Consider the following 17,345-nt stretch of genomic DNA (forward strand, 5'->3'; position numbering starts at 1 on the left):
TTTAAAGATGACTTAATACACACTGTAACACTAAAATTGTCCATATCATAATTAGTTGTAAGAATATCAGCTCAGTCTATTTAGGATATGTTTCTCTTTCAAAGTTTCTTCTGCTATTTCTGCAACAGAACCTATGAACAAAGAACGCACAGCTGCCTCGCAGATGTATAATTTCAGTGTTTAGATTCCATTCTTCCTAGCTTCATTCTGCAAGAGATTTTGGATTTTCTATTTCCATATGGTTTTTGACCTTCCTCAGTTTAGGTTCTACCTCCCCACATCTTACTCTATTTTAGTCCATTATTATAGAAAAACACTTCAAATTTGAAACATCTTAATTTTTTTTAAAGCTTAAAACTTGCACAGCTGAAAAGAGGAGAATATACAAGAAAAAAAGATGAACAGATAACTAGAACAAGACAGCCAAATTTCCAAAACTTTCTATTTCTATTTAGATAACTCCCCCCCACCCCATCCCCTTAATTCTAAGTTTCTTATATTTCAGGTTCAGACATACAAGTTTAATGTATGCACAGAATTTCAGCTTTACTCACCTAATTTCATCAAATTCTTAAATTATGGCAGAAACATTAAGCAGTAAGATTTTTTTTAACTTACACTGTGTATACCAAAATGTTTACAGATGTCACCTTTGAGTAGCATGAATATGAGATTTTTACTTTCTTCTTGGGGCTTTTCTGTGTTTTAAATTTGTTCAGTGAGCACTACTTCTGTAATAAGGAGGCAAAAAAGACTTTTGTTTTAAAGAGAAACCTGCGAGGAAAAGGATTCTTTTTAAATGTCTACATGCCATAACCACTTACGTTTAAAAATTTTTTATGGGGGGCTTCCCTGGTGGCGCAGTGGTTAAGAATCTGCTTGCCAATGCAGGGGACACGGGTTCGAGCCCTGGTATGGGAAGATCCCACATGCCACGGAGCAACTGGGCCCGTGAGCCACAACTACTGAGCCTACGCGTCTGGAGCCTGTGCTCCACAACGGGAGAGGCCGCGACGATGAGAGGCCCGCGCACCGCGATGAAGAGTGGCCCCCGCTCGCCACAACTGGAGAAAGCCCTCGCACAGAAACTAAGACACAACACAGCCAAAAATAAATATTAATTAATTAATTAATTTTTTTAAAAAAGATGAGGAACAAGGATACATTGTATAGCACAGGGAATTATAGCCATTATCTTAAAAAAAATTTTTTTTTTATGGAACAACATAAGCAATTTACTAATATTCCAGAGGACAGTCTCAGCATCATTAACAGGTAAAAATCAGGTTTCATTTCTCAACCTATTTGACTCCCAAAACTGCCCCCTAGATGAGCTTATTCACTTTCATTTTCAATTGATGTGGCAGTATTTTAAAATTTTTTTCTTCCTGTTCTCTCACAGGATAGATTTTAAATGTATTCTAAGAAACAATACAAATAACACAATTATGTTTTACAAATATCTACCCAATTTCAACTACTTTAAGAGTAAAAGCCATGGTAAAGCTGTGAAAAAGGCTTGTCTGTGTGATCATCATCAACAATTAAACATATATGTCTCAGAAATGAGATATACAACACTAATCTTATTTTATTTATTTTAATTAATTAATTAATTAATTAATTAATTAATGGCTGCGTTGGGTCTTCCTTGCTGCGCACAGGCTTTCTCTCGTTGCGGCAAGTGGCGGCTACTCTTTGTTGCGGTGCGCAGACTTCTCATTGTCGTGGCTTCTCTTGTTGTGGAGCACGGGCTCTAGGCGCGCGGGCTTCAGTAGTTGCGGTGCGCAGGCTTAGTAGTTGTGGCTCACAGGCTCTAGAGCGCAGGCTCAGTAGTTGTGCCACACAGGCTTAGTTGCTCTGCAGCACGTGGGATCTTCCTGGACCAGGGCTCGAACCCGTGTCCCCTGCATTGGCAGGCGGATTCTTAACCACTGCACCACCAGGTAAGTCCCAGAACACTAATTTTAAAAAATATTTACGAGAAGGGTTCTTGTTTAAAAAGTAACTGTATTCCACTGACCTTTTAATATCCTTTTTTCTACAATGCAAAGGAAACATTAAGAAAGTCAAAGAATGACAGTCAAAAAGTTACCCATGAAAAGTTTCTAACAAATCTTATATATTAAAAAGAGGGGCTTCCCTGGTGGCGCAGTGGTTAAGAATCCGCCTGCCAATGCAAGGGACACGGCATATTACTGAAATGTACACAATAAAAGTTATCTGTTATCAAGTGACCATATTTTGTTGATTTGGTGTATATTTAAGATACTTCTGGATACTGTTGAAATATTTTTATTTCATGACATTTTTAAATGATTTTTTGAAAAAAGTTTAAGAACCTCACCAAAATTTAACAGCCTTTACTTTAACGTTTTCCATCAGGAGCTCCTTTCAGCTAGAAATCTAAAATATTCTTAGTTAAATACAAATTTAAGACATTCAAGATCTTATATTCCTAAAATATATTACAAAAATTTTAATTTCAAGTAAGAAAACTACCTAAAAATTTCAACATACACAAAACAGTATGACAACCACGCAAGTCTCCTCCAGATTTAACTTCAAAATTGAGAGCCTGTAACATTGCAGATCATTTACCTGAAGGCTACGCTCAAAAGAGGAGATAAGAAAGCTGAGCATGGAAGAATACCACTGGTCATACATACGCTATTCCCTTCATTACCTGAAATGACTGCCAGGACAGGAAGAGTGACTTTTCAGCCAAAAGTCAGAAATCCAGTGCTGTCATCAGGACCAAAAGCATTATAAGACCTGCAATTTCAGTGACTAACTGCTCTACATTAAAGTCCTGGAATTTTCTTTATTTTTTTCTTTAAGCATAAAATAACCTTAAAGTTTATCAAGTCCTCTCACTTTTTAAGATAAGGAAACAGAGATCAGATAGAGTTAATATAGTATCCAAGACTGCACAGTTAGCTTAGTGGTAGTACCAGTACTAGATGTTAGTTTGTAAAAAATTAGAAGCCAATACTTAAGTGTTTTGCTGCTTCTTTAAAATTTTTCATATTTCCCAAATTATCCACAGTAGGTGTACTGCTTTTATAATTTTTTAAAATTTATTTATTTATTTATTTATTTATTTTTGGCTGCATTGGGTCTTCGTTGCTGCGCACAGGCTTTCTCTAGTTGCGGCGAGTGGGGGTTACTCTTCGTTGTGGTGTGCAGGCTTCTCATTGCGGTGGCCTCTCTTGTTGTGGAGCACGGGCTCTAGGCACGCAGGCTTCAGTAGTTGTGGCGCATGGGCTCGGTAGTTGTGGCTCATGGGCTCTAGAGCACAGGCTCGGTAGTTGTGGTGCATGGGCTTAGCTGCTCCGCGGCATGTGGGATCTTCCCAGACCAGGGCTCAAACGCGTGTTCCCTGCATTGGCAGGCGGATTCTTAACCACAGTGCCACCAGTGAAGTCCTGCTTTTATAATTTTTAAAAGAGCAAAATATGTTTGCTTTAAAGACTACTAAATACTTCCGGGAGCCCTCTCCCTCTCCTTTCTGGTCCAAGGTCTCACTCTATAGGCCACTTTCTCAGGAAGGCCTTCCAAAGCACCCGCACCCTAAACAGACCAGGTTCCCTTATTACACACTCTTATAAGCTCCCTGTACTTCCGTTTTCTATATCTTAATATAACTATAATTAGATAATTATTTGTGAAATTATTTAATGTCTATCTTCTCTACGTAGGTCTTAAATTGCTGTTTCCAGGGCTGTTCTGGGCTCTCTGCTGTTACATACCAGGAGTTCCTGAAATGAGGTCCATAACATAACCATGAAATTATACGCTTGTTACATTTGTGTATTTTTCTTCAGATACTCAAAAAATGACCTTTAAAAGGGTTAAGAACCAAAAATAGTAGATTTATGTTGTGTACCTCCCCAGAGCCATCCTTTCTTTGGGGAAACAACCACTTGCCCATCTCACATGGTTCCAGGAAGGCTATTAGTCCCTGACTGCTCCAGTGGGCATATAAGCCATTTCTGGCCAATGATGGTACCCCAGACTCCATGTAGACCTGATAACAATCTCTCCATGAGACAGAATACATGCACCTGGGAAAGAAGTGCTTTTTCCCTCTCTTGAATCCATAGCAATAAGGCCCATTATAAGCCTAGAGTTACCAGTGGTCCTCTCTGCCAGATGAAGCCAAGAAAGAGGTAAGCAGAGAAGACAGACCCCCGATTACATCGTCTGAACACTTAGATCCAGCCATACCTACTTCCAGTCTTTTCAAAAACGTGAGGGGCGGGGTAGGAGGGGAGACTTTTTCCCCTTTAAGCTATGAGTCAGGTTTGTCACTTGCAAGCAAAAGTCACCTGAGAGAGCCACCCAATTCCCATTGTTGAAATATACAACTTATATGGTAATCACTCCCAAATGTCTACCTCCAGCCCAAATCGCTGTCAAACTCCAGACCAATATATGCAAGCAACTGCCAAGTAGAACTCTCTACCTGGTGTTCCAGAGGATCAAAACTAAACTATTTTCCTCCAGAAGCCAGCTCTCCCTCCACTTTTTTCATCTCAGCCAACAACACACATCTACCCTACCAGGTTTCCAATTTAGAAACCTGGGAGTCATTCTTGACAATCCCATTCCTCCTCTCTCCCCCAGCTAATTACCAAGTCCTCTCCATTCTACACCCTAATTACCTGCCACTATGCTAGTCTGAGCCAGGATGGAACAGCTTCCCTACAAGTTTTAGTGTCTTCAGTCTTCTTTTCTTCAAACTGATTCTCCGCTATGTAACTAATCTCACAAAACTGCAAATTTGACTATTTTATCCCCACACTTGACATACCACTATCCTCCTTAAGTGAACACCCAATTATATACAGATAGAGCAACAACCAAGCTCCACAGCTTCAGATGTTATTAGTGGTATAAAAAATGTATACAGTAAGAAAACAAGGTTCATCAGAAACATAAAAGTATAGAAGAGTAACAATGTCCATAATATCAGGGTAGCTCAAATTCACCAGTTTTTAATAAAAGATACTCAAGAATATCATTCCTCATCTAGTTCGTGCCTATTCATTAGTTCTATATTTAACTGCCCTTATGAACTTGGTTTAGGGATCCCCTCCTGAGTCCACAAGATGGATTCCACTAATCATCTGATCTCCTTAAGACCCTACTCTAGTGCTTTCTTCAAAAAACATTACTGGGGATCTTTGAGCATGTCATTTTGTTTCTATCAATATTTTTTTAGAACTGATAGCCTTTAAAATATTGGCTATACAGCACTATTTACAATAGCCAAGACATGGAAACAACCTAAATACCCATCTACAGATGAATGGATAAGAAGATGTGGTATATATATACAATGCAATATTACTCAGCCATAAAAACGAATGAAATAATGCCACTTGCAGCAACATGGACGGACCTAGAAATTATCATACTAAGCAAAGTAAATAAGACACAGAAAGATAAATATCAAAGATATTTGATATCATATATCATTTATATGTGGAATCTAAAGTATGACACAAATGAACTTATCTACAAAACAGAAACAGACTCACAGACATAGAGAACAGACTTCTTGTTGCCAAGGGGGAAGGCGATGAGGGAGGCAAGTAGTGGGAGTTTGGGATTAGCAGATGCAAACTATTATATATAGGATGGATAAAAAACAAGGTCCTAGTGTATAGCAGAGGGAACTATATTCAATATCCTGAATCAACTTTGCTATCCAGCAGAAATTAACACAACATTGTAAATCAACTATACTTCAATAAAATTAAAAGTTGGCTGTAAGGACTTCCCTAGTGGCGCAGCAGTTAAGAATCTGCCTGCCAGCTGATTCACTTTGTTATAAAGCAGAAACTAACACACCATTGTAAAGCAATTATACTCCAATAAAGATGTTAAAAAAAAAAAAAAGAATCCACCTGCCAACGCAGGGGACATGGGTTCAATCCCTGGTCCGGGAAGATCCCACATGCCACGGAGCAACTAAGCCCGTGCACCACAACTACTGAGCCTGCACTCTAGAGCCCACGAGCCACAACTACTGAGCCCACGTGCCACAACTACTGAAGCCCACGTGCCTAGAGCCTGTGCTCCGCAACAAGAGAAGCCACCACAATGAGAAGCCCACGCACCGCAACGAAGAGTAGCCCCCACTCGCCACAACTAGAAAAAGCCCATGCACCGCAACTAGAAAAAGCCCACGCGCAACAACGAAGACCCAACGCAGCCAAAATAATTAATTAATTAATTTTTAAAAAACAAAAAAACTGGCTATAAAATTCACAAACATTATAACTATGATTTAGTAAATTACCTAAATATTTACAATTACTTTTATATCTACTTTTTAAAAAATTAGGTATATGATGATTGTTAATGATGATATATTAATACTGGATATTATCTTTAAAATAACCCACAAAATTGGTTGTCACAACTCTCCCACAATTCCCCCCTTACATAATCTGTGCCACTGTGTGAAAATTACCAGCTCTTTAGATAGCCTGTAAGTTCAGAAAATGAGCAAAAGAAATTAAGAGGAAAAAGTGGGGGGCAGGGGGGTGTCAAAGTACCTCGCAATCAGATTGGCATACCTTGTCGTGAGAGACCCCATCCAAAAATAAATATTTCTCTATACTGCCTGAAACATTTTACTTGTTAAAGAGGTTTAACAAGCATCCTCTCTTAAAAAATGACTTTTCACAGTAACAATAGAGCTATAAGTCACTCCTACATTAGTGTGGTTTAAATTCTTCTTCCCAACATCTACACTAAAGGGATGGGAGTTTTGATAAGTGAGAGAAACCCTATTCACCAATTATAAAGCGCATATATTTTTCATATTTTAGCACCTCTGAAATTAGGATGCATCTTACAATCGACGGCTTCTTAAAACTAACTAGAAGCATATTTTCTGTATAAATGGTCTATAAAATTATGGTGCATCTTATAGTTGACATAATTCAACACAACTCAGCATTTAATCTTAGGGTTAAAGAGTTGGACTGATGTGGTCAATATGGACCTTGAGGTTTTAAAACAACATTCTAAAAGCATAAACACTAATAAAATGTGGAAGAGGGAAGGAAAGGCTTTCTAGACCAAAATTTAGCCTGAGAGGAAACCCATTTTCCTTGCTCTCCACGGCTCCCTGCTCCCAAGATCCAAAAGTCATATCAGTACAACTACAACTGATATCCAGCTACTGCCAGGCTAGATAGGGCCTTTTTCCATTTATCATTTTAATATGCAACAAAGCCAGTTACAGACCCCTTCTACAGTCTAGGAGCAGAACTAATATTTGTATAAAAATCGCTGTAAAAGACCAAATGACTCACAAAAGTACACACTTAACATGTGTACATATCACTGTATACAAATTATATTTCAATAAGGTTGTTTTTTTAAAAAGACAAACGAGTGACAAAAGGCAACAAACTTTCAGTTATAAGGTAAGTTAAGTACTAGGGATGTAATGTACAACAACATGATAAATATAATTAACACTGCTGTATGTTATATATGAAAGTTGATAAGAGAGTAAATCCTAAGAGTTTTCATCACAGGAAAAAATTTTGTTTTCTATTTCTTTAATTTTGTATCTATATGAGATGATGGATGTTCACTAAACTTACTGTGATAATCATTTCATGATGTAAGTCAAATCATTACACTGTATACCATAAACTTATAGAGTGCTGTATGTCAATTATATCTCAATAAAACTGGAAGAAAAAAAAAAACAAATGAGTAAGTGCAAAAAGAAAATATTAGATTAAAAACTTCATGCATTAAGCAAATCCCTTTTGGGACTTCCCTGGTGGCGCAGTGGTTAAGAATCCGCCTGCCAATGCAGGTAACACGGGTTCAATCCCTGGTCTGGGAAGATCCCACATGCTGCAGAGCAACTAAGCCGGTGCACCACAACTACTGAGCCTGTGCTCTAGAGCCCGCAAGCCACAGTTACTGAGCCAGCGCACCGCAACTACTGAAGCCTGCGCACCTAGAGCCTGTGCTCCGCAACAAGAGAAGCCACCGCAATGAGAAGCCCATGCGCAGCAATGAAGACCCAATGCAGCCAAAAATAAATAAATAAATATATAAATTTATTTATTTTTTTTAAAAAAAAAAGAAAATCCCTTTCTTCAGAAGGGGTTCCATCCAGAATTAGAAAACGGGGAAGACTTCAAAAAGAGATGGAATTTGAAATGGAGCTTGAAGGAGGCAGGACTTGTACATACAACAATTACCATTTATGCAGTCCCAGTAGAGGGAAGAGTTATAAGCAACAGCAGATGAAGGGTGGAAAGAACATGTGCAGGAAGCAAAAATAGTGGAAGATAAGAATCTGGCAAATCTGAGGCAAATCCCAAGGAAACAATTTCATTTAATAGAAGACACTGGAAACTTCTGAGTGGGGAAGTGACAAGAATGGGATTCAAGATTAATTTAGGCAGAAATGCATAAGTTAACCTGGATAAAGGTGGAAGTAAAGGCAAGAAGATCATAACATTAGTCCAGGTGGGATGAGAACCTGATTCAGCTAGGAGGGAAAAAAAAAAAAAAAGATTGAAGAGGGAAAATTATCAAATATACAAATATGTACACAGGGCATAATATTGTATATAAGTATATCGAATCAAAGAAATTTAAAGAAAAAAGAATTATGTGAAAACCAAATAACACTAGATTTGAAAACTCAATAAATAAATTTCTGGAAAAAATATTAAACACGAAAATTCACACAAGAAATAGAAAACCTACACAGATCAACAGCTATTAAATAAACTGAAATGGTACTCAAATTCCTCTCCAGGAAAAAAATATATATATAAGCCTGAATGCTCTTATAGGTGAGTTCTGCCAAACTCTCAAGTAAAAGATAATCCCAGTCTAAACTGTTCCTGAAAAGAGAAAAAAGAAGGAAAGTGGCCCAACTCATTTTGTAATCTATTATAACCTTGATACCAACATGTATTAAGAACTGTACCAGAGTTGGCATGAATAGAGAGAAGAGTGACAATACCATGAAAGCAGAACCAACAGATGTTGGCTACAGACAACACGTGATGGGATGGGGAAAGGACTAGGTTTGGGATAACATCAACAAAAATAAGGAACACCAGGGAAACAAGTTTGGTAAGAAGGAGGAGTTCACTTTGAACCTGAATAATCAGGTAGAGATACACATAAAACAATTTGAAAAACCAGGATTCAAGGGCAGAAGAGAAATAAAGAATAGAAATTTGAGAATTATTCAGACAGAAGGGTCTGAAACAATGTCAAAGGACCAGAGATGTATGAAAAATGATCTGAAAAGTGAAACTTGGAGAACACTTACATTAATGAGGAGGAAGGAAGAACAGAAAGTGAAAAGGGGCAAAGAGTAACGAGGTCAGTATAATGTCACAGAAGCCCTGTTTTCATCTAGTTAATTCATACTCATCCTTCGGAACTGTCACAGGCTTTCAACATAACATTTTTAAGAAGGCCTTCTGAGATTCTTCCAACATACACCAGCACCAGGTCAGGCCCCCACTTTAAGCTCTTATAAATACTCCGCACTTTATCTATACAATTACATTTAATTATAGAATTCATTCTTAAATATATGTCTCCCTTAGTAGACTTTAAGCTCCATGAAGGCAAGGCACCTTATCTGTTGTTGCCTCCTACTGACTCGTGTGTTACGTTAGAATACAGTAAGTATTCGTTGAATGAAATGGACAGGTGAATGATGGACAAGGAAAGGTATTTCAAGAATGATGGGTCGATGTTAAGTGCTACAAAAAGCTCAAGCTGACTTAGAAAGGGGGCTTTAAAAGTGTTTATTAGGTTACAGGTGACCTTTGTGAAGGTGAAATCCAGATAATACGGGGTTAAGAAGTGAATGGATCGCCAGGAAGTAAAGGCAGGAAAAGTAAACTACTCTTGGCAATGTCTAGAGTTGGGATTATGAAGGAGTGAATTTTAATTTTACTTCATTTTGCTCTATTTTTCTTTAACGAACATGTATTACTTTTATAAGAACATAATTTCTTTTTATTGTTAATATGATTTGAAAAGGAAAGGCAGCAACAAGACAGGTTGAGGGAGTAGCAGACTCAAGGGAATGTTTTTGTAAATTGAAGAAATCTTAGGCACCTTCATACTTGTAAGAACTCTAAGACAAAAGAGTAACTTATACTCCATTAAGTAGGAAAGAAGAGAAAAATGAAACAAGGTGTTAACCAGGAGGCAGGACAAAAAATATTCTTCCACTAAGATGGAAGGAAAGAAGATGATAAAAGGAATCCAGCAAATTCTGGAAGGAGCTCCCATTGGATGCCTCAATGTTTTCAGGAAAGGATGTGAAGTGAAGAAAGCAGAAAAAGTTTAAGAGTTCTACGGAGAATGTGCGGGCGGGTGGGGGGTGAGGGGCGGGGCGTGGTGGTGGTGCAAAACAGGAGTGGAACACTGATTCTGTTAAGAGATCATTCTAAATTTCAACTGGCCTTTTGTAAACTTCAACCCATTTCTAGCTCAGAACTGCCCGTATTTTAGCTTTAATTTTAAATATTTAAATAAAATTCTAGTTCAGAAACTTTCTATTTCAACAACTGAAAAGTTATAAGCATTGATACATTCTACTTTAATTCAGACTTGAACTCCTCTTTTGAAATAAATACAATAAAGGAGTTGTTTTCAACTCAAGCAACAAAATAGCGATCATTTCAATATGAGTTTACTGAAAAGCGCTCCTAAACGTCAGAGTGTCTACAGAGAAAGGCTTTTTGTAGTTGTTGTTGTTTAACTCTTCGCATGCCTCACTTTAACAGATCCTGAATAATAGAAAAAATCTTGGGTTCAAATCCCAGCTCATTTAGACAAGTTATTCAACCTCTTTGCGTCTCGGTTTCCTCTTCTAAAAAATGAGGAATATACTAACCAGGATTATCATAGGGATTAAATGACGTAACACAGGTGAACGTGCCAAGTTCGTACTATGTACTCAGAACAGTTTGCTAACCGTCTGAAAGACAAAACCTGCAGCACTTTGACCAAATTAAAACATCCGAGAGCCTGAAAGAGCACAAGTCACAAAACGCCAGATCCTAGCACACAGCACACTATTTTTCTTCCCTGACGCAAGCTATTTTTTTTTTTTCTTGCCAAACCTTTCCAGTAGGAGTCTGGAAAGAGAAAAAAAGGGTTACATTCAATCCAGCAGAAAGTTTTCAGAAACTGAAGTGCAGAATCACAACAGACATGGCAGCGGAAGCAGCGCAGGACAACAGGTGAACCTCCGAGAAACCTGGCACCTTCCCGCGGGCAAGTTTTGCGGGAGGGCTGGCAGTTCCTCCTGGCTCTACCGCCCCACGAAACAGACATTCGTTTTCTCTTTTTTTTTTTTGCAGAAACGTAATGGACAAATCGCGAATATCACCCTCGCAGCTCCCGGGCGGGGAGGTGAGCGTCTTTCCCATTTAAGGATTCAAGAATCGTCCTTGGTGGCAGCTTTCGCCCACACCGCCTCCCCAAACTCGGCCTGAAACCCGGGGGTGGGGAACAAAGAGGGGCCCAGAGGCTGGGACGTCGCGGGGGGCGGCCAGGGGGCCCGGGTCTCCGGCAGGGCCAGGCCCGGGGCGGCAGGGCCCAGTCGGCTGCGGCCTGACAGAGCCGGGGCAGCGGGGACCCTGCGGAGCGGCCAGGCCCGGCGGCCCCCAGCTCGGGCCTCCCTCGCGCTCCCGGCTCCCCCCGAAACTTCGCCCCGAGCCCGCGCCAGCCTCCCTGCCGCGGCCGGCCTCTTCCGACGCGCACACGCACTCTCCGGACGAGCCAACTCACCCGGACCCTGGGGAACTCATCCTGCAGCCCTCGGCGCGGAGCGGGGTGGGCGCGGCGAGCCGCCGGGGCAAGGCGGGGGCCCGGCTCGGCCTCCGCCCTGGGCGTGCAGCGGCCCCAGCCCGGTCGCCCCTCGCGCGGCTGTACGATTCTCGTCTCGCGCGGACGGACGCGGCGCAGCCCGAGCCTTCCTGCCCGCCCTCCTCCCTCCTCCTTCGCCGAGCGCCAGCAGGCGGATTCCAATCTCGGCAGCCGTCGCCGCCGCCGCCGACACTCGCCAAGGAGGGAGGAGTGGGGGGGGCCGGCACGGGAGCGGGGTCTGGGGGGAGGGGCGGGCCTCCGCGAGACTGGCGGCAGCGCGCGCGCACTGGGAGGGCGCCCGCCCCGCCCGGCCGGGGACGCGAAAGGAGCCGAGCGCGCGGCGGAAGTGCCCGAAGGGTCTGAGGGGCTCGGCGCCCCACTGCCGGGGAGGAGGGCTGGCAGCCGGCAAGGGGGCGCCGGGCTGCCGTGGGGGGGGGGGGTTCTCCTCCGCGCGGCCCCGTCGGCCCCTCCTCACCAAGACGCCCCATTGCCGCTGTGGCGGGGCTGGCCAGTGTCCGGAAGCCGTGTCGAGCAGACGCAGTGCTCGCGCCGCACACGACTGAGCGCCGTGGAACAGCGCGGACATCGCAGCCCCTTGCTGCGCGCTGGCCGGGCCCTCCGGCACTGCCAGTGTTCCGGGGTTCCTTCGTGTGGACCCCTCCCCCCGACAAACTAACTCAACAAAAACTCTGACACGTGAGGGCAAGTCAGCGCTTGCGGAATAAGCCTGATCGCTGGGAATTCACACGCCACGGCGGGGAACTGCCCGATCGTGGTAGTAGTGGTTGCGACAAAGGAAAGAATAATGTAGCCACAGTGTAACCATTATTCACCCACAGCTCCCCGGCTTCTCTTCCTGGGCTCTTTGCCAGCGTGCCATGGCGCAGGTAGGGAGGTGGAGGTGGACAGGCTCCGGGTGAGCTGCAGGGGAAAGGAGCATTTCCGCGTCGATCCTGGAGCTCCGAGGCCTGGCCCGCCCGCGGACCCTGTGATGGAGCCCGTGAATTCCAAAGGCATAAGATGAGGAGCGGCGTTAACCCAACAGAACTGAAGTCAGCGGACTATAAATATTGCTCCCTTCTCTGCCTTTGGCTCACTCTAGGGACCTCGGATACACTCCGGAGCCTCATTCCCTCCATTTGGAAAACATAAATAATTGTCACTACCTCTTTTCTTCCATTTGTCCTCATTCTTTGGAAAATGCCGTTAAAAGTATTCAATGTCCTGGATGTGAAGAAAGAGTCTAGGTCCCTTTTTAACAACCAAATGTGACCTTGATCTCTTTGGTAAGTCTTTCAACGAATGTATGGTGTTAAATTAAGTCTCTTTACAAAAGATACTCTTTTTTTAAAGTTACCTTTATAAAATCACTTTTTAAACTGGGGGTAAAAAGAGGCAAGGAAAAGAATGTGCCAGGCCCTGATGTTTGTGTTTTACACACATTCTCCCTTGAGAGACGTTTAGATTCCAGGCCTTTAGATTCCATTTATATTCTTCTTTAAATGGCTAAATTCCCTTACATTCTTGTTTAACGGGGTTTTTTTTGTCCATCTTTTATTCTGTCCCCCTTTTATACATCCACCTTTGCCCTTAATTCCTCAGATACCTTCTGTAATTCCAAGTTATTTTTCAATTCTATTTATTCTTTAAGTTTTTTCCTGAACTCTATACCTGTCTCAGGTTTGAGAGTCATGGATCTTGCTATGCAGGATGAATGTATGATACATGAGTTTCCCTGCATCTCCTAAAATTTGTCACTTTTTCAAGTTTTCTACATAGGACACTGCTTTGATATCAAGGGAAAGGGTGGACCTTTTGCTCGAGGAGATTCAGACTGATTGACCAAAGAACTCATTGATGTAAGCTGAGCAATGTGTCATGGCAGATAAAACTATGACAAGTGTGTTAATATACCCTCTAGAGCCTAGTTCAATTTTCAGACATATGAATCAGTCTATAAAATAGACAACCTCAGGTTGGTAGTTTAGTACATCAAGTTTCCGAAATGTACAAATCTGTGTTGCCTAGGTTGTGTTATATGCCACTGTAGAAATAAGAGCAAAACTGAAGCATCAAATTTTAAGTCATGACATCTTTGCTTCTCTACAAAAGGATCTCCTTTTCAAGTTTTTGGAAATTTTACTAGACATCCTTTTGCTCTCCTTGGATAAGGCCCACCTTAGTGCCCAGGCTGAAATCCTTAGCTTTATCACAGCGGGCAACCTACCTACTGACAACTGAGCAGGGCATGGTGTTTTCTCTGGTTCCTGGCATGTGTATGCATGCTGGCCTGTTTCTCTGGTTTGCCTGCCCACTAAATGAACAAGAGCAGCCAGGAAGCCCAAGGAGACATCTGGACACGCACAGTCTGGCCCCCAAACTCAAACGCAACACCTCAAGGTCCAAATTCAACATTCTCTAATGTGATGGTTTTCCTTTAAGTAGGTTAATAGAATGCTCTGGAAATGGGCCTTTTTTCTCTGCATAGTCTGAGGTACAGGTCTCAAGAATGGTAGTTGCATGCCCAAATCACATAGCATTAGTTTGGAATGCAAAATCACCTTTCTCCTACAGTTCTCAGGACCTCAAGGACACTTTTCCCTGATCACCTGTCTTAAATTAGCACCCCAACACAGCCAATTTTATTTTCTTTATACCACTTTTTACTATATGAAATTACCTTGTTCATTTAGTTATTTGTTTATGGTCTAGAGGGTTTCTCTGACCCTCTAGAATGTATACTCCGTGAGAGCAAAGACCTTGTCAATCTTGTTCTCAACTGTTTCCTCAGAGCCTAGTTCCTGGCACATATCTAGTGCTCAATATTTGTTAAATGAATGAGTGAGATAAGGATAGAATTTCCTCTAAGCATTTCTAAACCTTGTCATCAAGACCCAGGTTTTTATTTACTTATTTATTTATTTATTTTCTATTTTCTTTTAGCCGTGCTGCGTGGCTTGCAGGATCCTAGTTCCCTGACCAGGGATCAAACCCGGGTCCCCTGCAGTGGAAGCGTGGAGCCCTAACCATTGGACTGCCAGGGAATCCCAAGACCCAGTTTTAGAGGGTGGCTTGGATATGTTGAAAAGGTGAGGGTGGATCAGGGAAGCTATGGGTTATACCATCTTCAGTGAAAAGGAGACATCTGCTTTCAGGGAAGGCATTAGTTGGATAGATTCATCCAAATTAATCCATCCAAAGTCATTTTCCTGCTGTAAAGACTTTATGAGGCAGAGGCAGCACTAAGTCATCGTGGGTATGGAGATAGAGTCCACTAAGGAGGGAATAGTGAAGGGATGCCCTTGGCAGAGTGATGCTTTAGGTTGATTTCAAACCCAGTATTAATGGACAAGAGTGCTGTGAAGAGTAGAGGAAACAGCTACATTTTTCAGCATGGACACTACTACATCATTTTATTGGTTAATAATACCCTGTCATGGTTTAGAAGGACCAAGCCAAAACAGAAATTGTGTTTAAGAAAAAAAGATGGTTATATATAAATATAGCTCAGTGCACAAGATAGAGAAAAGTTTAAAGATCTGAATTTGTTTTTTCTTTGTAATGGTATAGTACTTGATTTCCCATTCTATTTTCACTTATAAATAACTTGTTCCTTTTCCCATTTCCATTTTCACTTCTCCTTGTTTCAAAGGACTTGTTTCCTATGATTAAAAGATGGTTTAGTGAGGCTCTTGCTACAAAGTAGTCACCACTTGGTCCTGCCTAGTCCATGTTCTCTGTAGACCTCTCCCTACTATCAATACACCTTTTACCATAGAGCCCAATCCTCTCCTGGCCCTGTGACAGGAATACTTCCCAGAGCTCCAGTCCCAAGCCCAGGACTCAGCCTCCTGCTGCTTCTGCTACCTACTTGGGGAGCCCTAACCTTGGCCCCCTTCTAAGCACTGACTTATAGCCCTTTTCTTGCTCTTGAAGCCATGGCCTTTTAGCCTGTGTGGAACTTGATTTTCTCTGCCTGTTGTCTGGACTTTGCTCTCTGGAGTCTGCCCCAGCCCTACAACACAGACTCTTCTGTGCACTGATAGCAATGCTTGTTTGCCTTCAGCTTTTTTCCTAGATTCTCTGAGTCCATATTATATCCATCTATCAGGCCTCCTTTCCCCCATTACCTCAAGTTGGACATCCTGATGCCTGCTGCTCTCCTGGACTACCACCTGTTGTTTGCTCACTGCTCTCTGGCTATCTGCCTAGAGGGCTGGAGTTCCTCCCACCCAACACCTGGAGCTGGGGCCTCCCTACCCCAGCTCCACTCAGCCCACGGTAAATCTGTCCTTCCCTGTCCTGTAGCAGTTCACCTCCCTGCCTTTCTCTGTCCTGAGAGCAGTGGGTTTATAACCTATTACACTTTATTTTTTAACCGGATATAAATAAAGACAGATAGAAAGTATATATATATATATATATAATATATATAGTTGGTTTTTGTTTTTGTCTGGTTAAAAAACAGATATAAATAAATAAAGATAGAATATATATATACATATGGTTTTTGGTTTTGTCTGGTTAAAAAATGAAGTGTAATAGATGCTTGTAATATGTATATATGTGTATGTATATATATGTATATTTATATAACACATATGTAAATGTATAACCCATATCTGACTCTACTTACTACTCCTAAACACTGATTCTACTCAAGAATTCCTTTGGCACTAGTAGTCCAGAAATCCCAGCATCTGGAGCTGAGTATGATTACCTTGTGAATGACCAGTCAAAGAAAGACAAGGTGTCATGATAAAGATTCAAGCTGAGATAACTGGGGAGATAACAATCCTGGATCAGAAATGCTGTGTCATTAACAGCCATACTGTATCAACTGTACATGCTGTACATGGTTATCCAAATGTATTCCTAGGTGTAGTGTGGTGCTACCAATGTGCATAGGCATACTAGTTTATCCACCACATATGTTGGGGTAGCTATCCCTGTGTGGGACACAAAATTCTAGGGGACAGAAACTGTCTTTTTCTCACTCCATTGTTTCCCTAGGATCTAGCACACTGCCTGGCACACCAGTAGGTGTTCAATAAATACTGAATGAATGAATGACTAAGGATACTAGGCATTATAGTAGACTCCTGTCCCCTAAAAGCTTAAAATCTAGTAAAACAAGATGTGTACATAATTCCTTTATTTGATGTTTGTTTCTGAGTCAGGATTTATTGCCCTTAAGATAGCTGCTAATTCATTTTGTTCTCTACTGATAGTTTGCCCTCACTCGTTTCTTCTATTTTTATCAACAAAGGCAGGGTTGGTTTTATGGCTTTTGTTTTTAATATTTTTGAGGCTTAATGTTAAAGCACTTACCGTGAGGGAGTGAGAGTCTAAGAAATGCTGTAATGATAGCACAGAACTATCACTGACTATCACTTTTTTTTTTTCTTTTGGCCACGCCATGAGGCTTCATACCAGGGATCAAA

The 17,345-nt window shown here is 41.5% G+C and overlaps 1 protein-coding gene and 1 long non-coding RNA gene across 5 annotated transcripts in view; one reads left to right on the forward strand and one right to left on the reverse strand.

Moving 5' to 3' along the window:
* Positions 1–13,054, reverse strand: part of BMPR1A (bone morphogenetic protein receptor type 1A) — a 141,665-nt gene extending 128,611 nt beyond the window's left edge. For 3 of the 4 annotated variants that reach the window (XM_082424237.1, XM_082424239.1, XM_082424238.1), the window contains exon 1: positions 11,824–12,095. The gene's annotated coding sequence lies outside the window, so the exon portion shown is untranslated. Of the gene's footprint in view, positions 1–11,823; positions 12,096–12,376 lie in introns of those variants that run through there. The other variant, XM_082424240.1, reaches the window with a different exon arrangement.
* A 19-nt stretch (positions 13,055–13,073) lies between these two features.
* On the forward strand, positions 13,074–16,971 carry LOC309642561. Its single transcript, XR_014253252.1, has 2 exons — positions 13,074–13,187; positions 14,845–16,971. It is a non-coding gene; the product is annotated as an uncharacterized lncRNA (long non-coding RNA).
* The last annotated feature ends 374 nt before the right edge of the window (positions 16,972–17,345 follow it).

The sequence above is a fragment of the Balaenoptera physalus genome, assembly GCF_965194825.1.
Source record: "Balaenoptera physalus genome assembly, chromosome: 14".
Classification (NCBI taxonomy): Eukaryota; Metazoa; Chordata; class Mammalia; order Artiodactyla; family Balaenopteridae; genus Balaenoptera; species Balaenoptera physalus.